This window comes from Mastomys coucha, unplaced genomic scaffold (genome assembly GCF_008632895.1).
Source record: "Mastomys coucha isolate ucsf_1 unplaced genomic scaffold, UCSF_Mcou_1 pScaffold11, whole genome shotgun sequence".
Taxonomy (NCBI): domain Eukaryota; kingdom Metazoa; phylum Chordata; class Mammalia; order Rodentia; family Muridae; genus Mastomys; species Mastomys coucha.
In genome coordinates, this window is record NW_022196893.1 from 26,581,522 (window position 1) to 26,587,469 (window position 5,948).

The 5,948-nt window shown below is 40.7% G+C and overlaps 1 non-coding gene across 1 annotated transcript; it reads right to left on the minus strand.

Moving 5' to 3' along the window:
• Positions 1–461: 461 nt before the first annotated feature.
• Positions 462–565, minus strand: LOC116083118. Its single transcript, XR_004115595.1, has one exon. It is a non-coding gene; the product is annotated as a U6 spliceosomal RNA (small nuclear RNA).
• Positions 566–5,948: the final 5,383 nt, after the last annotated feature.

Sequence of the window (5,948 nt, forward strand, 5' to 3'; positions counted from 1 at the left end):
TCTGAGTTATCTTGTTGAGAGGTAATATAATACGGAAGCATCATTTTCCTGAAGATTTTATGGTCTATTTATCTTTCGGTATGAATAAAATCCCACTGCACATACGTACCACACTTTCATTGCCCATCTATCTACTGGTGGATGTCTAGACTGACTCGGTCCTTATTACTGTCAATGATGCTGCAGTGGACAGGGGTGCGTCTCTGTTGATACATTCCTGATGTGGGCTATAGATTCCTTCAAGTGCCATCCCAGGGGTAACATAATTGGGTCTATGGTTGTTCTTATTTTGGGGAAATACTCTTTACTGATTTCCAGTGTGGCTGCAGTAGTTTACATTCCCACCATCCATGAATAAACATTCCTTGTTCCCCTCCTGCTCAACAGTACCTCTTGCTATCCCTTCTCTCCATGATAGGCATTCTAACTAAGGGGTGATGTAATCTCACAGTGGACTCTTGTTTAATATGGAAGACTTCACAAAACTGCACGTCATCCTTTCACAGGGGCCATTCTAGTCTTCATATCATTCCAATGTGACTGTATGTGCTGCCAAAGCAAGCACCCTCACAGTACACTTAATCCACGGTACTTTTAATGCGCACTTCTCTAGTGGCTAAACTTCTCAAACACTTTATAAGTGCTTATTGGCCATTGTGTTTATTTTATTGAGATCTGTCCGTTCACTTCATTAGCTCATTTGTTGACTGGCAGATTTAGAGGGAAGTGCTTCATTTTGACAATGGTTGATATATTTCAGATATTAACCCTGTCTGAGGCACACCTACCAAAGCTTTCCCTTCATTCTTAGACAGCCTGGTTTTTTTGTACTTGATAAGCTTCCTGTGATGTATAAGTTGTTTAGTTTAATTTCAAGGAGTCTTACTTGCTAATTACTAGGACTGTTTTTCTGTGCTACCAGAGCAGTGTTCAGAAAGTTCTTGCCTATGTGTGCGTGCGTGTGTATGTGTGTGTGTGTGTGTGTGTGTATGTATGTGTGTATGTGTATGTATGTGTGTGTGTTTGTGTGTGTGCATGTGTGTGTGTATGTATGTATGTATGTGCATGTATGTGTGTGTTTGTGTGTGTGCGCGTGTGTGTATGTAAGTGTATATGTATGTATGTATATGCATGTATGTATGTGTGTTTGCGTGTGTATATCTGTGCATGTATGTGTGTATGTATGTGTGTCTGTGTCTGTATGTGCATGTGTGTGTATAGGTGTGGGTGTCTGTGTGTCTATCTTGAGGAACATTCTCTGTTTTCCTCTAGGACAGTGGTTCTCCAATGCTGTGACCTGTTAATACAGTTCCTCATGTTGTGGTCAACCCCAACCATAAAGTTACTTTTGTTACAACTTCATAACTGTAATTTTGCTACTGTTATGAATCAGAATGTAAAAATCTGTATTTCTGATGATATTGGGTGACCCCTGAGAAAGGGCCATTTGACCTTCCCCTGTTCTAGGAGTTCTAGCATTTTTGGTTTTAAATTAAGATCCTTGATCCAGTGTGAATTGATTTTGGGCAAAGTGAGAGCTCTGGATCTATTTTCATCCTTCTTAAGTTAGGTATCCAATCTTGCCAGCACCCTTTATTGACTAGGTTGTCTTTCTTTTATAACAAAAATAAGGTAGCCATATCTCTGTGAGTTTGTTTCCAGGTACTCTATTCAGCTCCACTTTTCTACGTATCTATTTTTGTGCCCTTACCATGCTGGCTTTGTTACTTGTCACAGTGGTATAATCTTAAGTCAAATGCTTCAGGTCTAATCCAAGAGTATCTCAACCTCAAAAAGGTGACAGCCGTACCAACCATTCAGGGTGACATGCCAAACAGAGAATATATGAGCCTTTAGCACATTGCCTACAGCCAACTAAGGCTCAAAGTATAATGTTTCCTGACTGGTTAATAAAAATAATATGTCATTTGAATATCAATAATTTGAGGAAGGAGCCAATGAGAAGAAAACCAATCAGAGTCCATGTAATTTACAGGAAGCAAATATTGCCAGCTGCAGAGCTCCTGATAACACAAGCTAGGTGGCAACTGCAGCTCTGTTTATAGAAAGATGAGAGGGCATTCTACTGATTACTAGAGAAACATGGTCTCTGACTTCATAGAAACCTTCTCGAACCTCTTTTGAGAAAGCAATTGGTCCTATTTGTTCAACTACCAGTTCCTGGAAAAATAACTCCTCACGTTTTAAGCCACAAAGGTATAGTGGAGATCAAGTCATCTACAATGAAATCTGACAAATGCAAGGTTTGTGTTACTGTCTATGGCAGGAGGCAATGATTTGGTGCAAACATGACTCAACTCCTTATGCCCATCTGTCGATCCACCACAGTTCAGGTGGCTTGTTTATACAGGTCTCCATTCTGAGTCCTTGCCCAGCTGCATAACTGTCTTCATACCATTCATGAATTTAGCTCTATGACTCCTCTGCAGAGCTGTGAGTTCATGAGAGACCATTTCTGTCCCTTGGGAAAACAAAACAAAACAAAAACAAAAAACATGTGTTCTATGATTCAAGACCTACATACCTCAACTGAACCCTTCCTTGTAAATCTGACTTCTACCATCTCTGTCACGCTGCTCACATCCTGACTCCTAACCTTCCCTTGGAAACTTGGGTGCATAGCCATATTATAAGCCAAGACTCTTTGCATTGTTAGGTAATAAAACCCAAATGCAAGCCAGTGTAGGTAGACTTCATTAGCTTAAACAAATGAAGGTGTTCTGGGATTCTAGCTTTAGGTGTGACATATCTTCAGCATAGCGTTCACTGTTCCTCCCATGGAGAGTTAGCCCTTCCATGCGCCAGAGCAATGCCTTATACACTCAGTCTTTATGTGTGAAATTCACATATTGATTTTAGTTTTAGCAACTTTCCACCCTTTCTCCACAAAGAATCACACCAACTATGGTGTTTCAATTTGGAAATCTCTCTTTAGCACAATTTTAAACAAATCTGCTGCCTTTCACTCTCTCTCGTTTTTAGTCGCTTAGCAACTTCTCAGACAGGAAGCAGTGTTCCCAGTAGATCTGGCAGACAATAACCTTGGACAACGCTTCCTCACATGGGTCAGAACACTAAGGCAGTATCATCAGCCAAACCTGGAGCATGTCCCTCTGTGCCTTTGAGACCTGCAGTCATTGATGCTCAAATAACACTGGGATTTGTCTTCAGATGGAAATCAGACAGATGATTAGATTGCTAGTCTATCCTAAGGATTTTCAGGGAAATGAAAAGGTTCTCTAACATGCATCTATAGAAAGTATAAAGCCATGTATGAAATGGAACACACACAGGTCTAACATAGAAGATAAATAAATTTAGCACCATGAGTGGAGGAGCCTCTTGAGGAGACTTACAGACCCAGTGAACACACATGGCAAAGCAAGAGCTCAATAATTTTCTGCCTCCCTGTTTGCTCTTTATATTCCATAGTTACTGCCTTGTCAATCTTCTTAAAGCTCCACTTGAGAACTAACAGTGACCAGTGTCCACCTACATGCTGATTCTTGGGTCTAAATATAGACCAAGAATTCTGTCTAGAATTCTACTCAAATTCAGTCAATAGTGCAATAGAAATCCCTTCATCTCTTGAAGCTCTACATTACTTGTTTGGGATTTACAGTATCATATTTTCTTTGGTGGATACTGAAAGAGAAGGTCAACCAGTGCCTGGAGCAAACAGAGAATGTGCTGCTAGCTTCTTGCTCATGTTTTCTCATCACTCAGGGTGACTGGGAAGGCAGAGGTTAGGCTCATGGGATTTCCCAAACAGATTTGCAGGGCCTAAGCCGGTGTTTGCAATGCAACAAAGTCTTGACAGATGTCTAGAGAATTGTCTCCTTGATCTCCCACCCCAAATAGATGACATTATTTGATTCATTCTTTGTGCCCTCAAGCTCCTAGTCAGTAGCCTCAAGCAAAGGAAAATTTGTTCAATCTTACATAATGGATGAAATCTCTCCAAATGTCTCAGTATTCCCCCACTCAAAGGAGGAATGGTGAATCAACACGTAGCAGTATTCATCATGATAATTTCCAGCACCTCAAGATTAATATTAAGAGGGAAATATGAAAGTGATATGTCTTCATGTTCTATCAAAAATGTATGCAAGGGGCTGGAGAGATGTCTCAACCGTTAAAGGCTAGGCTCACAACCAAAAATATACGAGTGGTTCCCAGTACCCACGGCTGTCCCTCCAGCCACAAAAAAAAAAAAAAATGTATACAGGGCTAGTCAATCAAGTGCAAGCATTAGGACCTAGGTTGGACCCTAGGATTAATATGAAGTAACTGAATGTAGTCCTATGCATGTGTAAGCCCACAGCAGAAGACAAGGACAGGAGGATCCCATCCCTAAAGCTCACTGGTAAGCCAGCCTAGCTGAATCGAGAAACTCAAGATTCAGTGTGAGATCCTGTCCCAAAACTCAAGATAGAGTTCAATTGAAGAAGACACCTATCTTAGTTAGGTTTTTACTGTTGTGAGGAGACACCGTGACCATAGCAAATCTTACGAAGGACAGCATTTACTGGGGCTAGCTTATAGGTTCAGAGGTTCAGTCCATTATCATGAAGGTGGGAGCATGGTAGCATCCAGGCAGGCATGGTGCAGGAGGAGCTGAGAGTGCTACATCTTCATCTGAAGGATGCTGCTAGAATACTAGTGTCCAGGCAACTAGGATGAGGGTCTTAAAGCCCACACCCACAGTGACACAAATACTCTAACAAAGCCACGCCTTCTAATAGTGGCACTCCCTGGGCCAAGCATATATAAACCATTACAACACCCAACATTGACTTCTGTCCTCCACACATGCATGTTCCATATGTGCGCATGTACTCAGAGACACATCCTCATGCACACATGTACACATGCAGAAACACACAAGTGTATACAAACCAAAGCATAAGGACTAGCACTTAGGTAGCTCATTGGCATTAAATGTGTAGACTCAGAGCCCAGTTTCCATCAACCTACCAGTTTTTCAGTCTCAGAATAATAAGCAACGAAAGGGATGATTTAATAGACTATGTTTGATGTCATAGCTCATTACTTCTTAACTTAGAAAGCTGGGTGACATAGTCAGCTTTTTAATGAATCCCCAAACCACAGCAGAGAGTTTTGTAAATTCCAAATTAATGATATTTTTATGAAGATTAATAATGCAACTGTCACCTATGAGCTTCACGCCACTTTCCAGGACTATTTTAAATGCTATAATGGGGCAGTGGTTACAATGTTGGTTTATTATCAGTTTCCTAGAACAAAGCTCACTAATCAGCACTCAATGAGTCATTCCCCATGCATTTGTATTCTGAATATGTAGAACAAAGTAAGGAAGAGACTACAGGATTTCACGGAATCCGGATGGAACTGTGCATGTGGACACAGCCTGAATATGCATTAGAAAAGTTTCTAGTGTAAGAATACAACCTTCTCTTAAAATTCAAAGACCCTTTGGGGGCTTACTAGAAAAAAAGACTTTGCTAACATCATATGACCTACTCAAAGTAATACTTTGATTTCTTAGTATCCGAATACAAACACGATGATCATATTTAAATTAACATACACGTGGATTTGAAAATGAGTAAAAACTTATTGCAAAAATCTACGATTCTTCTAAAGTAACTTCAGTAGTTTAGAATGAGGCTCTGGGTACCCAACTTGCTTCCTGAATGAAGACCGACTAGAGAGCTTTGGTGGGGCATTTTGATCCAGGGTCAGTTGACTCAAAGTGAGGCTATGTGTGACTAAAACTCAGAAAGTCCCTGAAGATGCGCTCAAAGCAGAACTCTTAACTTTGGCACTACTGAAATTTTGGACCAGATGATTTTTTGTTGTGTGCAGGTGCGCCATTAGAAGGCTTAGCATCACACCCCCGCCTTTGATATGACTAGCAGAGTTCCAGTCACAACTATCAAAAA